At 50.1% G+C, this 15,029-nt stretch overlaps 1 protein-coding gene across 1 annotated transcript in view; it reads left to right on the forward strand.

Moving 5' to 3' along the window:
• The first annotated feature begins 1,681 nt into the window (after positions 1–1,681).
• The window catches only part of MGMT (O-6-methylguanine-DNA methyltransferase), a 224,652-nt gene continuing 211,304 nt past the window's right edge, over positions 1,682–15,029 (forward strand). Inside the window, exon 1 of the mRNA XM_066238916.1 lies at positions 1,682–1,774. The gene's annotated coding sequence lies outside the window, so the exon portion shown is untranslated. The remainder of the gene's footprint in view (positions 1,775–15,029) is intronic.

The raw sequence follows: 15,029 nt of genomic DNA on the forward strand, positions 1-15,029 counted from the left end.
CTCCTGCCATCGGACCTTCAAGGCGTACAGCTGTCAGAAGCGGCACTGACGGATTCTGAGGCAGCGTTAACGCTCGCTGGGGGAGAGGTGCCTTGATTTGGTCACCACTGTGGACCCAGGGCCTAGTTAATTCTCTACGAGCAGCTTTCTCAAACATGTCAGCCAAGGTGCATCCTGGGGTGGGGGCCTTGAGAGAGTCCCCACAGTGTAGTCTGTGTGTGTGTGTGGGGGGGGTCACCAGGGTCCTCACAAAGCAATCACTGCTGAGGTCCTCTGAGCAGCGTTTGAGTATCAATCTTAACACATTGAGTCATGCAAGTCACAACCACCGAGGAATGACTTCTGGGCAAGTCCCAATAGAGGAGTTATACACACTGAGAAGGCCAAGGTTTCTTTCCGATTAAAAACAAAAACAGAACCTAGGAGGTCCACAGCATGGTGGCTTAGGAATTGTCCCCCACCCAGGGATGAGATACCCTGAAATGGTCAAAGGGTAAGAGACCTCCCTATAGCTGCAGGGGAGATACAGCTATCAAGTTGGATACAATGTTTGTTTTGTTTCTGAGGACTGCCTAAAAAGAACCACAAACTGAGTGGCTTGAAACAACAAAGGAGTCAGTTTCCTGCCTAAGCCTGAAATCAAGGTGTCTAGGGCAGGATGTGTTCCTTCTGCCCTTCCTGCTGGTCGTCCCAGGTGTTTCTTCACTCTCATCTTTCATCTCCACGTGGCCTTCTGCTTATAGGGACACTAGTCATGTTGGATTAGGGGCCCACCCAAATGACCCCGTTTTAACTTGTTGCCTCATTAAAAAGACTATCTCCAAATAACGGCACATTCTGAGTACTGGGGGTGGGGTTGGGGGTTAGGATTCCAACATCTTTTTCTGGGGACACAATTAAACTCATAATAATGTCCAAACGACAGTGAGCTGTGTCTGGCACCCTTGTGCTCACTGAATAGCACTGAGACTGGGCCCAGGAGCTGGGGTGTGTGTAGGTCTTAGTGACCAGGCAGCATCTGAGGGACCTGAACGCCTCTACCCGCCACCAGCACTAGAGGCTGACCCAGGCCCCTGTGCTTGAGCCCTGAGTCCGAATGGTGCCCTGCCGGGTCCTGCAGGTGCCTGCCCAGCAGGAGCAGCCCGTGCTCTGCGTACAGTCACCTCAACGCGGGCACCAGCAACGCGTTTACTGGGTGCACCTGGCCCACACCTCTTCCGGCAAGCAGCCAGAGGCACCACACGAAGGGGCTGATACTAGGTAAACTGAGACACACGGCCGAATGGCTGGGAGGGCGCGGCCTGGCTTGTACCGGCCTCAAGGGCCTGTGGCTGCAAGAGCACTCGGCGGACACGAACCCGCGGGGCTGCAGGGCCGGGCAGTGGTGCACCGGCAGCCTGCGAGGCTGCGCGGAGCGGGGCCAGCGTGGATGCCACCACACTGGGCATGCTCCGACCTAGGCCGGAGAGGAGGAGCCCGCTGTCGGTCCCGCCCCCGCGCGCGGCTCTGTTTTCCGCCTGTCCAGGCCCCGCCCTGCTCCGCCACTCGGCCCCGCCCCCGAGTTTCGCCTGTCTACCCGTGCGACCAGGCCCCGCCCCCGAGTCCCGTCCATCTTCCCGTGCGACCAGGCCCCGCCCCTCTCCCCAGGGCCCACTTCCCCGCACGCCCAGGCCCCGCCCCTCGCGCCCCGGACGTGCCGGGACAGCCCTCGTTCCCCCACCATTTCGCTTCTCTGCGCCCGTTGCTGCTTGAGGTCAGCGCCCTGGGCAACGCGGTGAGTGTCGGGGTGCCGCCCTCTTGCCTAAGTGCAGGGCTCTCCCTGCAGAGGGCGGGCGTGTGCGGCCCATGGGGCAGTCCAGCCGCCCACTCCTCACTGAGCATGTGCAGCCCGCCCTGACCCCCACCCACCCCGCACGGGATGCTCAGGTGTGTCCAGATGTGCCCACGTGTGCCCAGCTCTGCGGTTCCCGGACCAAGTTGCTCTAGTGACCCGGCCGCCCGTGCTGTCCCTTCCACTTGGCCAACACCTTCCACGCCATCACTGCCTACCTGCTGCCTTGCTCTGCTCACAGCGCCCAGGGGTCACCGCGCCCTGTGTTGGTCCGCAGAAGCTTCCAGAAACTTCTTGGGCCTTTCCTTGCAGCAAACCTTCAGCGTCCTCCTTGTGCCGAATGCCCCGTTTCTCTCGTCTGAGAAGGCGGAGAGGAGGGAGCGCCACCTGCGGGTCCTCGTTATCGTGGGTGGTGGTGTACCTGGACCACCAGGTACACCAGAGGAGGTTGAGAGCCGTTCGCACCTGACCCCGCAATCCCCAGGCGCTGGTCATACAGGAGACAGATCACGGCCTGGGCTTCCAAGTTTCTCACTCTCAGGTGGTTTCACTCCCATGGCCTCGGCGCCGCGGTGGCTTTATGTCCTGGAGACGGGTTCTGGTGGATATGTGGGCGCAGCATCTGCTTGGTTGAGGAGACCGTAATCCCAGGACGGGAGGTGGCTTTGGCCACTGCTGTTGGAGGCACTGGACTGGTTATTTACCTGTGAGCCTGTGAAGTCCCAAAGCCGCGTTTCACCTCCCGGTCTGGAAACAGATCAGGAGATGGTTTGGCTGATGTCCTGAGTCCTCAGTGCCTGGAACCCTCAGGGAGGTGAAACAGATACAAAGAAACCTATCACACTGGGGGGGGGGGGGGGGGCATTGTAAAGCAAGTGTAAGGAAACAGTGTAACCCTTGCTCCAAGCTGGTAGTTGACAGTGGATTAACTCGTATGGCAAGGCGGTTCACACCAAGCCCGTACTTCCTAAGGTCCAGAGTCTGCAGGTAGCAGAGGGGGACAGGCCTTGCCCTGCAGGGCTTCCCTGGCTTCCTGGGCTGCTTGTCTTGTGGTTAGAATTTGCACCACAGAGCTCTGTCTGCGGCAGTCTGGGGGCTGGCTGAACCAGGCCTCAGGTACAGTACACTCAGATACTTTTCTATGCGAGTGTTCTTTTCATTAAAAAGAGTCTGTATTCCAAGAGCTAGATTGAATTATTATTAGACACTGCTTTAAAAAGGCTTCCCGGCTGGAGAGCCAGGTTTGGAGGGCTGGTGCAGACACGCTGATACACATCACACTCCTGTGATTTCAGCTGCTGAGAGACTCTCAGACTTTCTGTTTTCTCTCTGTTTTGGTCCTGATTGGCGGTCAGTTGAGCCTCCCCTGGACCTTGTCTTCCATTCGGGCCTCTGTCCTGGGGTTCCCTGTACCCTTATCCATCCTGCATTCAGGGAAGAGGGGAGACCAGGCCTGCAGAGGCACCGACCTCCCTGGTGTCCTGCCAAGTTTCTCCTCTAGTCCTTGTCTCTTCTCAAGAACCCAACATAGTTACTGTTCTCAGTGTTTTTTTTAATAATATAAACTTACTGGATTGTGTCTATTTTCCTTATTTTACAGAGGCTATTTAGAAGCCAGTGATTCAGACCACTAAGACTGTTCTATTCCAACTCCCTTTTGGGGGCATCAGTGCTCTTTTTAGTTGATGGTGTATTCTTTTTTTTTTTTTGTATTTTTCTGAAGCTGGAAACAGGGAGAGACAGATTCTCGCATGTGCCCAACCGGGATCCACCCGGCACGCCCACCAGGGGCGACGCTCTGCCCACCAGGGGGCGACGCTCTGCCCACCAGGGGCGTCACTCTGTTGCGACCAGAGCCACTCTAGCGCCTGGGGCAGAGGCCAAGGAGCCATCCCCAGCGCCCGGGCCATCCTTGCTCCAATGGAGCCTTGGCTGCGGGAGGGGAAGAGAGAGACAGAGAGGAAGGAGTGGGGAGGGGGGTGGAGAAGCAAATGGGTGCTTCTCCTATGTGCCCTGGCCGGGAATCGAACCTGGGTCCCCCGCACGCCAGGCCAACGCTCTACCGCTGAGCCAACGGGCCAGGGCCGATGGTGTATTCTTGATAGAAGAAAAGAAAAGGAAGAAAAGCTGTGGTTTTCTGAATTCTCCTTCCTCGTGGTCATCTGTTAGCATGGTCGTCAGGCTTGTTTTCACATGTATCTCTGACCCTGCCCGGTGCCCTTGCTCAACAGGAAGTTCTTCTTCTAGGTCCACTTTCCCTGAGGGTCCTGACTTCCTGTTGTGTCTCTGGTTACTCCATACATGCATTTATTCTCTGAAAGGCCCAGAGCTCCTTGGGCCACTGTCACAGCCCTCCCTGACCCTGTTTCCTGGGATGGATAGCCTCTGACTCAGCTACTTTCTGAAAGAGATTAGGAGTAACTCTGGTCAGGTGGTTCAGTGAATAAAGTGTCCTGGCACCCTGAGGTGGTGGGTTTGATCCCTGGTCTGGGCACATATGAGAAGCAACCAATGAATACACAACTAGATGGAACATCTAAGTGGCACAATGAGTTGATGCTTCTCTCTCCCCCCCCTTCCCCCTCTCTCCTCCTCTCTCTCCTCCTCTCTCTCCTCCTCTTTCTCCTCCTCTCTCTCGCTCTCTTCCTTCTCCCCTCCCTCTCACCCTCCCTCTCCCTTTCCCCCCTCCTCCTCCTTTCTCCCTCTCCTTCCCTCCTTCCTTTTTCCCCTTTCCCCCTGCTCTCAAATCAGTGGAAAAATGTGAAAGAGATTGGGTGTTATCAAAGAATATTATATAAACAAAACCTGAAAGATGATAAAATCAGACACATAAACTATAATATTACTGTGGGATGAGAGTGGATTGTGCACCTGCATTTTCGCATACACTCATGATAAATGAACCACCCCAATGCTCTATTCTTGGTCTGAAATGAAAGTGTGTGTGTGTATATATAGTTAATCTGGTTGGGGGGGTGGGGGTTGTTTAGGAACGTTAGTTTTCCCTTGGTCCATCACTTTTCCCATTCTGTTAGCTCTGAAGGCCTGTCCAGGGCATAGGTGGATGAAAGTTTTAGACTCAGGGTTGTAGACAAAATACTGCATCATGCATATTTGGTAACTGCCACACATCTGTTGGTTAGTAGAAAGAAATAGTCTAGTGTTCTTTTGACTTAAAAAAAATTAACAGTAAGAAATAACTTAAGCAGGAGGGCCATAGGGTTTGGGGAAACCCTATAATGAATTAATGAATATATGGAATACAGTGAAGAGCCTTCTCCTTTACGTAGCTGTTAGAGTGAACTGTCTGAGAAGAGGAATAAATCATTCTTGTGACCTTTTGTAACCTTTGAAGGAAGCGAAGTGGTTTGGGCTGCTCTGGCTCATGTGTAAATCTGTCACAGACCCTGTCTTGCCAAAGTGCACAGAGTCGCTGGCAAATGAACCAGTCTGTGGCAGCCCACCCTCTTGATGTCTGCTAAATAGCTGAATAAACAGGCGGCCCCAGGGGCCTCTGACACAGCAGTGACATCCTTGGCCACGGGTTGAATACTGAAACTTGTTTTTCTGTACCACAATTTGTTTTCTGTTAGATTGGGGGCTTAGCAGAGGGAAGGTAGCAGGCCTTATGTCTCCTCCCCCCACCTGGAGTAAACTCGTTTGTCCTGTGATGCCGCTATAGTGAAACCAGTTAGAAATTCTACAAACACATTCTTACGGTTATTACATTTGCTGTCGCGTCTGTTTGTGTGTGGGTAACCAGGAAAGGGATTGTGAGAGAGCTCTAAATGCCTAGTATGTTCACTCGACTACTTCGAAAATTTTCTTGTTAGAATAATTTCCTACCCGTAACACTTGTGAAGTCAGCAGAGTATCCAACCTGAGCTCTATAGCCCATTCCCAGAAGTCTGGGGCAACCCTGAATGCGCCGTCCACCAATGGCATCCCTTGGAACAGCAGGTCCTTGTTAAATCTATTTGTTTTTATTATAGACATCGATCTGCCCGTCGCAATAATGCATTTATGGACATTTTTCTGCAAGCACAGCGCTGGTGGCAGTTTTTACTGACAAATTGAGTCATATGGATAGTTGTTTAGAAAACTCTTACCTTATTGACAGATTGGGCAATTCCGGCACTGGCTGTTGAACGGTATCTAGATGGGTGAAGAGAGTGAATCGGGTCTCAGGCGGAAGAGGGGATGGGACATGGAAATGTTGAAATTTAATATAGAAGTGGTAGTTATTTCTCATTTGTTTTAACACTGTTTAGCTACAGTTTACTCTCCAATGGAAAGGATTAAAATTAGGGACCACCTTCAGATTTTTACCCTCTTTGATGTCACTAATAAGAGCCACCGCTGGAACATGGGACCCACTGCTTTCCTTGGAGTGGGGTAGCCCTGAGCAGTAGGGGAGCAGCGTCTGAGCCCTGATGGTGTCAGACGCCGCACTGAGGATGCTGGTTGAAAACACAGATTATTGGCAGACCTCCCTAACAGATCCCGTGCGCTGGTGTCGCTCTTGGCTGCCTGTGCTGATGGATTTGTGTGTACGGTGTTGTAACCCCTCAGAGACGTGTGAGCCTCGACAAATTGCAAACCCAACCTGTTATCATAGCGTTGTAGTTTTTGGTCTTGTGGTTATGACAGGAGATGCAGATGTTACCAAAACTTTGGCATGCGTCTTATACACACACGTTAAGCATATTGTATTTCACTCCTATCTCTCCTTTTTTTTCTCTTTCTCTCCCTCTCCGGGTAGAAACTTTTCACGGTCTGAAGTGAGGGTTGACTTTCTGATACACAACCGAATACATATTTATGGACTTGAGTTTTTACTTAGTAAGAGCCAGAATTGTGAGGGGACAGGTTCTGGTGATGCCATTTACTAATTGAGTGACTTTGGGCAGGCTGTTAAACCCCAGCTGCCTCATATATCAGATGGAGGGATCACACTTATTCTCTCTACCTGGGCAAGTATAAACACGTGGAATAATCTGCCCGGAGAGAAATCTTAATTTGGAACCATAATCCTGTAGTACGATGAAACTGTAACTGGAAAAAAGGTGAGGAACCAACCAGAATCCTTGTTTCCCTTCAGTCCATTCAGCATCCCTGTTTCCCTCCAATCCAATCAGCATCCCTGTTTCCCTTCAGTCCAATCAGCATCCCTGTTTCCCTCCAGTCCAATCAGCATCCTGTTTTCCTTCAGTCCAATCAGCATCCTTGTTTCCCTTCAGTCCATTCAGCATCCCTGTTTCCCTCCAGTCCAATCAGCATCCCTGTTTCCCTCCAGTCCAATCAGCATCCTGTTTTCCTCCAGTCTAATCAGCATCCTGTTTTCCTTCAATCCAATCAGCATCCTTGTTTTCCTCCAATCCAATCAGCATCCCTGTTTCCCTCCAGTCCAATCAGCATCCCTGTTTCCCTCCAGTCCAATCAGCATCCCTGTTTCCCTCCAGTCCAATCAGCATCCTTGCTTCCCTCCAGTCCAATCAGCATCCTATTTCCCTCCAGTCCAATCAGCATCCTTGTTTCCCTCCAGTCCAATCAGCATCCCTGTTTCCCTCCAGTCCAATCAGCATCCTTGCTTCCCTCCAGTCCAATCAGCATCCTGTTTCCCTCCAGTCCAATCAGCATCCTTGTTTCCCTCCAGTCCAATCAGCATCCTGTTTCCCTCCAGTCCAATCAGCATCCTTGTTTCCCTTTAGTCCAATCAGTATCCTTGTTTCCTTCTAGTCCAAACTGCATCCCTGTTTCCCTCCAGTCCAATCAGAATCCTTGTTTCCTTCCAGTCCGGTTAGCATCCTTGATTTATAGATTTACATATAACCCAAACCCACATTTGGGACAGTGTGGACAGGGATAAGAACACGCACTCGGGAACAGGACTGCTTCAGTTTGGACCTGGTTTTACTAGTTACTGGCTATGACCTTGAGTAAAATTACTTAATCTTTCCAAGCCTTGGTCTCTACTGTTCATAAAGCTATTGTGGAGCTCCTGGGAGGGAATCACATTTGGAATCGTGCCAGACTCGGCACACAGTGAGGCCTGAGTCACAAAACTGTTTGTGGTGGAGACAGGACTAGAGATAGGGTCCCAGCTAAAGGAGTCCGCCTCCCAGGTGTCTGATTCCAGGTGGTCACGGACCTTTGTTTGGTCTGGAGGATGACTTAGCTCAGTGCTGATTCTCTGAGTTTCTGAAATTCCTTTTGTCTCTGAGAAGGTGATTTTTCTCTGGTGCCCGTTTCTGTATTGTTTTGTTTTTACAGGAGACATTATTGAGAGCTGCCAGAGTGGCTGGTCTCAAGATGCTTTCCACTCAGGTGGCAACGTTCAGAGAGTGCAGGCATGCCAGGCTGATGACAAGCTCATGGTGTCTGGGCCTAGAGCAGGCATGTGGGCTTAGCATGGGTTTCCCGACAGGCACTGCCAGTCTCTGACAGGCCCCAGTCACTGTCTCTGGAAGGCTTGACATTAATCGTCTGTTAAATTGAAAGAACTTCCCAAAGGACCAGACACAAAATCTGACACTGACAGTGGCCATGAACCAGCAGGGACACCAGCATACTGACAGTATTTTTCCATGTGTGACTGCTAGTACCACAGTAGTGAGGGTTTACATGATCCATGAGGCAAGCTTTGTGAAAACGAGAAAATCCACAATAATATATGTGTATATGTGTGTGTAAATGGGTTTTCTTTTGGGGTACCTGGTTCGGTCTGGTAGAGCTACTCAAGTTCCAGAAGATTCCGGCCAGTGTAATAACACTATTGAAGGCCATCATAGACTGACTGACCCCATTGTCACGGCCCCGATGACACCGGCCCTGTTAGCATCCCGGTTCAGCGTGTGAGTAGACTGGCTCTGGGAGAGCGTGCAGCCTGCACATGCGCATGGGTGTGGGAGTGGAGCTCGGCCTTCAGCCAGGCGTGTTTGTAACTTAGTGCAGGCTCACGGCTGACCACGCCATGCTGCCTTTGTACTGGTGACCCAGGAAACTGGTAGAAGTCCTTTTGAGGCAAGATGTGGCAAAGATCAGTCCATACCTGTGTCTGCTATGTTTTCTGAACAGCAGTGTGACCAAGCATTTTCTTTAGAGGAGAGTGTCTGTTGAGGAAAGGGAATGGACCCTCCCCACTTGGCCTGGCGGGGGTTCTGAAGTGGGACATTGTCTAGTGCCCACTGTCGCTCAGGCAGAAACGTTGGCAGTGGGGAGCGAGGCTCATTATGGGGCATCCTTAGCTTCTGCCCCCTGAGGGGCCATCTGTACCTTCTTGCAGTGTAGGTCATAGCAGAAGCTTCACAATGAGACTGTCAGGCTTTGGGTACAAATTACACGTAAGGTGTATGCTTGGTCTCCTCAGATGCAGACCACAACATGGTTTCATGGCCCGGTATCCTCAGACTGTGTTCCCGTGTGAGCACCCAGCTGGTCACTAAGGGCCTCCCATCATGGCCGGGGTACAGGGCAGTGTTTACGTGCTGTGAGGACTGGTGACAGGCACCACAGGAGAGAGTCTGGCCTTCGTTGGGAGAGGGTAGGGGACATGGTGGAAGATGATTTGAAAAAGGTTTTCCTGAGCAAGTGACCTGTGAGTGGAGACTTGAATGATGAGACGTGGGTGGCCATGCAAAGGGCAGTCAGGGCCAGAGCAGTGGCTGAAGGGGTGTGGGTGGTCATGGGTTGGAGTGTTTTTAGGAAAGACAGGATGACACCACTGACCTGGACAGGGGTCAAGGACGAGGCGCATTGAGGCTGCCTGGCTTTGCAGACCTCTGTACACTCTAGCACTGGTCAAAGCCGGGTCTTGGCGAAGGTTGGAAATGACGCTTCCAGGTCTCAATGTCCTGAACTTGTTGTCTAGTGACAATAATGACAGCGGTGATGAGGGAGGGGGGAAACAGGTGTGGGGTGCCAGAACCTGGAGAATGAGGACCGTGGAGCTGTATGCAATGTTGGCAGCTGCTCGTACTAGTCAGGCGTGTCCCATTCAACTGGAAGCTCACAGAAGAATGGGAGAAGAAAAGAAATGATGTATGTCCCAAAGTTACTGAATTCAGCTGGCTATCTCAGGAAAAGCCCATGTGTACCATTCTTTATTGGGCAGAAGAATTTGTTTCTGTCACTGTGGTGCTGTCATCAGAGGAAGCTGTGGCGGCAGATGGATGCAGTGAGTCGTGTGTGTTTGCCAGTGGCCACGATCCCACTGCCGCTCGGGCCCTCCGTCTGCCGGCCGCGAGGTCCGGAGAGCAGGCTGGTGGCTGAAGGTCCACTGGTCCAGTGGCCACATTCCCACTGCCGCTCGGGCCCTCCGTCTGCCGGCCGCGAGGTCCGGAGAGCAGGCTGGTGGCTAAGGTCCACTGGTCCAGTGGCCACGATCCCACTGCCGCTCGGGCCCTCCGTCTGCCGGCCGCGAGGTCCGGAGAGCAGGCTGGTGGCTGAAGGTCCACTGGTCCTCAGAGGGAGGCATGCGAGGCGGGTCCATCACGTTACTTTTGAAATTCATTTCCATAACTGTTAGAACGAATGTGCCGGTGCAGAAATTAAGTGAATAGTCTTAAAAGTCCACATTATCCATTCTTGGTCCACGACCACCCACCGTTTCAGTCTTCTCTTGCCCACCGGGAGGGCAGACTCACGGAGAGACCCGCCTGGCGTCTGCCCCAGGCCCATGGTGCACCCCACAGGACGCAGGGGCTTCAGGGCTGAAACAGGGTCTGGGCACCTGGGTGCTTTGTCCCCCAGACACTCTGACTCCAGGGACCCCGGGACACCCTTGCTGCTGCTCTCCCACAGGCTCAGATCCACGTGAGATCGAGTCGTAATCACTTTAGTGTTTTTCCTACAAAAGTGTGGGCTTTCACCCTTTGAGTACTCAGTTTTTGTTAACCTTTTTAGTGAGGACATACATGAACACTCATGCTACTTAGAGCATTTCCCAGCCCCTCTGTCTTGTTTTATCTCTGGGCTGAGGTACGCTGCTGTGCTTGTGGCCTGCTCTGCACTGACAGTCACCCCAGAAGGGCTGTCAACGGCTCTGCTTCTCATGTCCTCACGGACTGTTTTCTTCTGTGTGTTGAGAGTTCTCGCTGAATACATACCAGGTGTGCCAGGCTTCCTAGGACTGTTGCAAAGAAACTTGGTTTTGTTTTTTTTTAATTTGAGAGAGAGGTAGGGGTGGGGGTGGGAAACATCAACTCGTAGTAGTTGTTTCTTTTTTTCTTTTTTTTTTTCTGAAGCTGGAAACAGGGAGAGACAGTCAGACAGACTCCCGCATGCGCCCGACCGGAATCCACCCGGCACGCCCACCAGGGGGCGATGCTCTGCCCATCCTGGGCGTCGCCATGTTGCGACCCTCCTGGGTGTCGCCATGTTGCGACCAGAGCCACTCTAGCGCCTGGGGCAGAGACCAAGGAGCCATCCCCAGCGCCCAGGCCATCTTTGCTCCAATAGAGCCTTGGCTGCGGAAGGGGAAGAGAGAGACAGAGAGGAAGGTGCGGCGGAGGGGTGGAGAAGCAAATGGGCGCTTCTCCTATGTGCCCTGGCCGGGAATCGAACCTGGGTCCTCCGCACGCTAGGCCGACGCTCTACCGCTGAGCCAACCGGCCAGGGCAGTAGTTGTTTCTCATACGTGCCTTGACTGGGCAAGCCTGGGGTTTCGAACCGGTGACCTCAGCATTCCAGGTCAGCATTTTACCCAGTGCACCATCACAGGTCAGGGCGGGTTGTAAACTTTTACCTGGTGGATGTTGCCATTTCTGAGCACTGGCCCTTTGTGCCTGACAGTGTGGGCCAGTGCCACGGCCCTGGAGTCTGCTTTGGGGGCCCTGCTGTAGCAGTGTCCCTGGGCGATGCAGGAGAAGGCAGGGTCCCCAGTGAGGGAATGCCCTGTGCCTCCCAGGGTGCCATTAATATTTAAAAGTTGCATTCGAATTCTCAGTCCAGGTTGTACGTGTTTGTTTATCAGCACAGCTCTGTTTGTTGTTTAATTCCACAGTGAGAGTCTCTAAGAATATGATTAACCTGGAGGGGCGTCCTATAATGTAATTATTAATGATTGATTCTGTGTATTCTTGAAATCAATGAGAGGCAGAATGGTGTGGCGTGGGATTGGGCTTGATTCCACCCATTTCCTAAACGCGATTCTGTGACGACAACAGTATCGGTTTATTTCCCGGAACAGGTTTGCTGGGTCTGAAGTGTATGATTAGTTTTATATAATTATTGGGATATGTAGTGTTCCTTCTACGAGTTATGTTAATACGGCCAGCGGTGTTCACATCTCCCACCACTGATGGCTGGGGTGGGATGTGCCGTGATTGATCTTCCTGGGAGTGCTGTACTGTGGAAACAGCCCAGGCTGTTTGAAGTCTATTTTACAAGTGTGCACCGGCCCTTAGGGATGTTCTATTGAAAAACCCAATTGTACAGTTACCATGGGAACCCAATTAGAATAGATTGCTTGATTTTTTTTTTGTCTTTCATCTTGACCAAAAATCTACTGTATTTTAAATGTTTTCATATGAAATTGTATTCATACACTGACTTGCTGTACTGAAGCATTCTTTATTTTATTTTACTTTTTCTTGTTTCCAACTCTAAGCAGAAATAGTGATAAATTCTCTGGTGGAGCTTGGTGGAGAAGTCTAAAGAGATTTAGTCACATTCCTGTGGAAAAGTTTTTTACCAGTGGTGGAAGAAGAGGCAGACCAGGTGGTGGGGAGCATTTACAGAGGTGGAACAATGGTGGGTGTTTTCCTCTAATGCAGTGGTCCCCAACCTTTTTTGGGTCACGGACCGGTTTAATGTCAGAAAATATTTTCAAGGACCGGCCTTTAGGGTGGAACGGATAAATGTATCACGTGACCGAGACAAGCATCAAGAGTGAGTCTTAGATGGATGTAACAGAGAATCTGGTCATTTTTTAAAAATAAAACATCGCTCAGACTTAAATATAAATAAAACGGAAATAATATAAGTTATTTATTCTTTCTCTGCAGATCGGTACCAAATGGCCCATGGACCGGTACCGGTCTGCGGCCCGGGGGTTGGGGCCCACTGCTGTGAGGGCTGACAGGGACGCCATGTGCCTCCAGTGGTGCTCTGAATGTCAGATGGGGACTACAGGGCTGGTTCTTCCTCCGGTTTGCAGGTGAGGGATTAGGTCCAAAGGGCCCCTGGGTGTGTGTGTGGGGGGGTGGAGTGGAGATAGTGGGGGAGGTCTGGCAGGGAGGGAGGGTCTCAGGGCTCTCTTCTCCACACTGGGGGTCCCCATCCGGTTTGGTCACAGAGACTTTCTGTGCCCTGAAAACTTACTGGGGATTCCGAAGAACTTATGTGAGTTATATTTTCAGATTTACTCCATTATTATTGATTTGGACCTTGAGAAACATTAAACACTGAGAAATTTAAAAATATTTATTGGTTCACTAAGCAATAATAAAGATATTGCATTTTAATATAAGTCACACATTTTTAGTGAAGAGTGTATTTTCTATATGACAGTTTAGTGAGATGAGTAGCATTGTTTACATTTTTTTCAAATCTTTGAAATAACTGGCTGACTACAATCAGCTAGGCTCACATAGCTGCCTTTGCGTTTACTCTGTTGTGATACATTGTTTTTGCTGAAGTGGAAAACCTGGCTTCATGGAAGTAAGTAACAGGGAAGGGAGGGCATTCTATTATCTTTACAGATAACTGTGGCTGCTCTTCTTTGACAGTGTCACAAGTCCACAAGGGGTAGTTTCTTGAGGCTTCATTGCAGGGTGGAGCTGAGCCCCTAGTGAACACTGTGCCTCCATCACATGGAAATCCATGGGTACATCTTGCTCCTTGAATGGTTTCTAGCATCGTTCATTGGTCCTCTGGAAAATATTGGTTTGTTCAGTTACACAGATCTTCCAAATGTTGACATGTATTAATATCATATTTACAACCATGTTTCTTGATATCACCACCTTTCTTCTTAGAGAAGTCTCAGAATTGGGAGGCTGTCCAGCTGTGGTGGTGGCTACAAATATTCCACAGTTCTAACGGCCACTCAACGCTCTCCCTAAATCATTAGACTGACTTTATTTTTCAGAAAACAGCTGCTGGACACCCAAGTCTGAGTAGCCATAGCTCGTTAGTCATTCATACAAGTAAAGCTTTTGTTCCATGAAAAAGTGGCCAGTTCATTTCAAATCTCCGATAGTCACACGAATGCTTTCCTCCAGACAGGTGTCGTCCTTGGTTTGTGACAGAGTGCTCTGTGGTGTCTCCCGTCCGAGCACAGAATATTAGAAAAGGCCAAGGCTGAATGCACTTCACAAGTTAGGTTGCTTCATCGGGTCTTTCTTAAATGAACCAGCGAGTTTGTAGTGGGAAATTTGGGGTGATTCCCTCCGAAGCGGGTGTCGTGGGTTTGGTCTTCAGCAGTTTTGCCCAGCATTGCCTTCGCCTCATCGCCCTTCACCATTAAGTGTTACGCCAACTGTAGGTACCTCTTACCAAACTGAGGAATTTTTTGTCCTTTATGCTGTTAATGTGGTGAAATACACTTTTTGATTTTTCATATGTTAAACCACTTTTGCGTTCCTGGAAAATCCCCAATGGAATTGATGTAGATTATTTTCAGATATTGCTGGATTTTATTTGTTAATATTTTTGAAGGTTTGTGTGTGTTCAGGAAGGCTCTTGATCTCTGGCTCTCCTAGAGAATTCTAGATTGACCTTTCTTTTCTTTCATGCTTTAAACATGTTGTTCCATTGTGTCCTACCTCACATAGTTTCTGGTGAATAGTTTGCTGTCACTCTTCATTTCTCTGCCTGTAAATCTGTGCCCACCAACCACCCTCTTTCTGACAACTTTTAAGGTTGTTTTTTTTTTTTAATCACTTGTTTTTAGCAATTTTATTAGGATTTGCTTTGGTTTAGTTTCCTTTATGTTTATTCTGCTTTGGTTTTGTGAGTTTCTTGCATCTATAAGTAGAGATTTTTCATCAAATCTGAATAGTTAATTTATATTCAAATAAATGTTTGCCTTTTTTCATGACTCCAGCTGTACATGTGTTAGACTGCTTAATATTGTCCCACATCCTACTGATGGTCTGTATTTTTTCAGTTTTCCCCCCTCTGCCTTAATAGTTTTTAAAGTGTTATGTCCTCATTGTCTCTAATTTCTTTTCCCTTCCAATGTATCTAATCTGTT

This window comes from Saccopteryx bilineata, chromosome 7, assembly GCF_036850765.1.
Source record: "Saccopteryx bilineata isolate mSacBil1 chromosome 7, mSacBil1_pri_phased_curated, whole genome shotgun sequence".
Taxonomy (NCBI): domain Eukaryota; kingdom Metazoa; phylum Chordata; class Mammalia; order Chiroptera; family Emballonuridae; genus Saccopteryx; species Saccopteryx bilineata.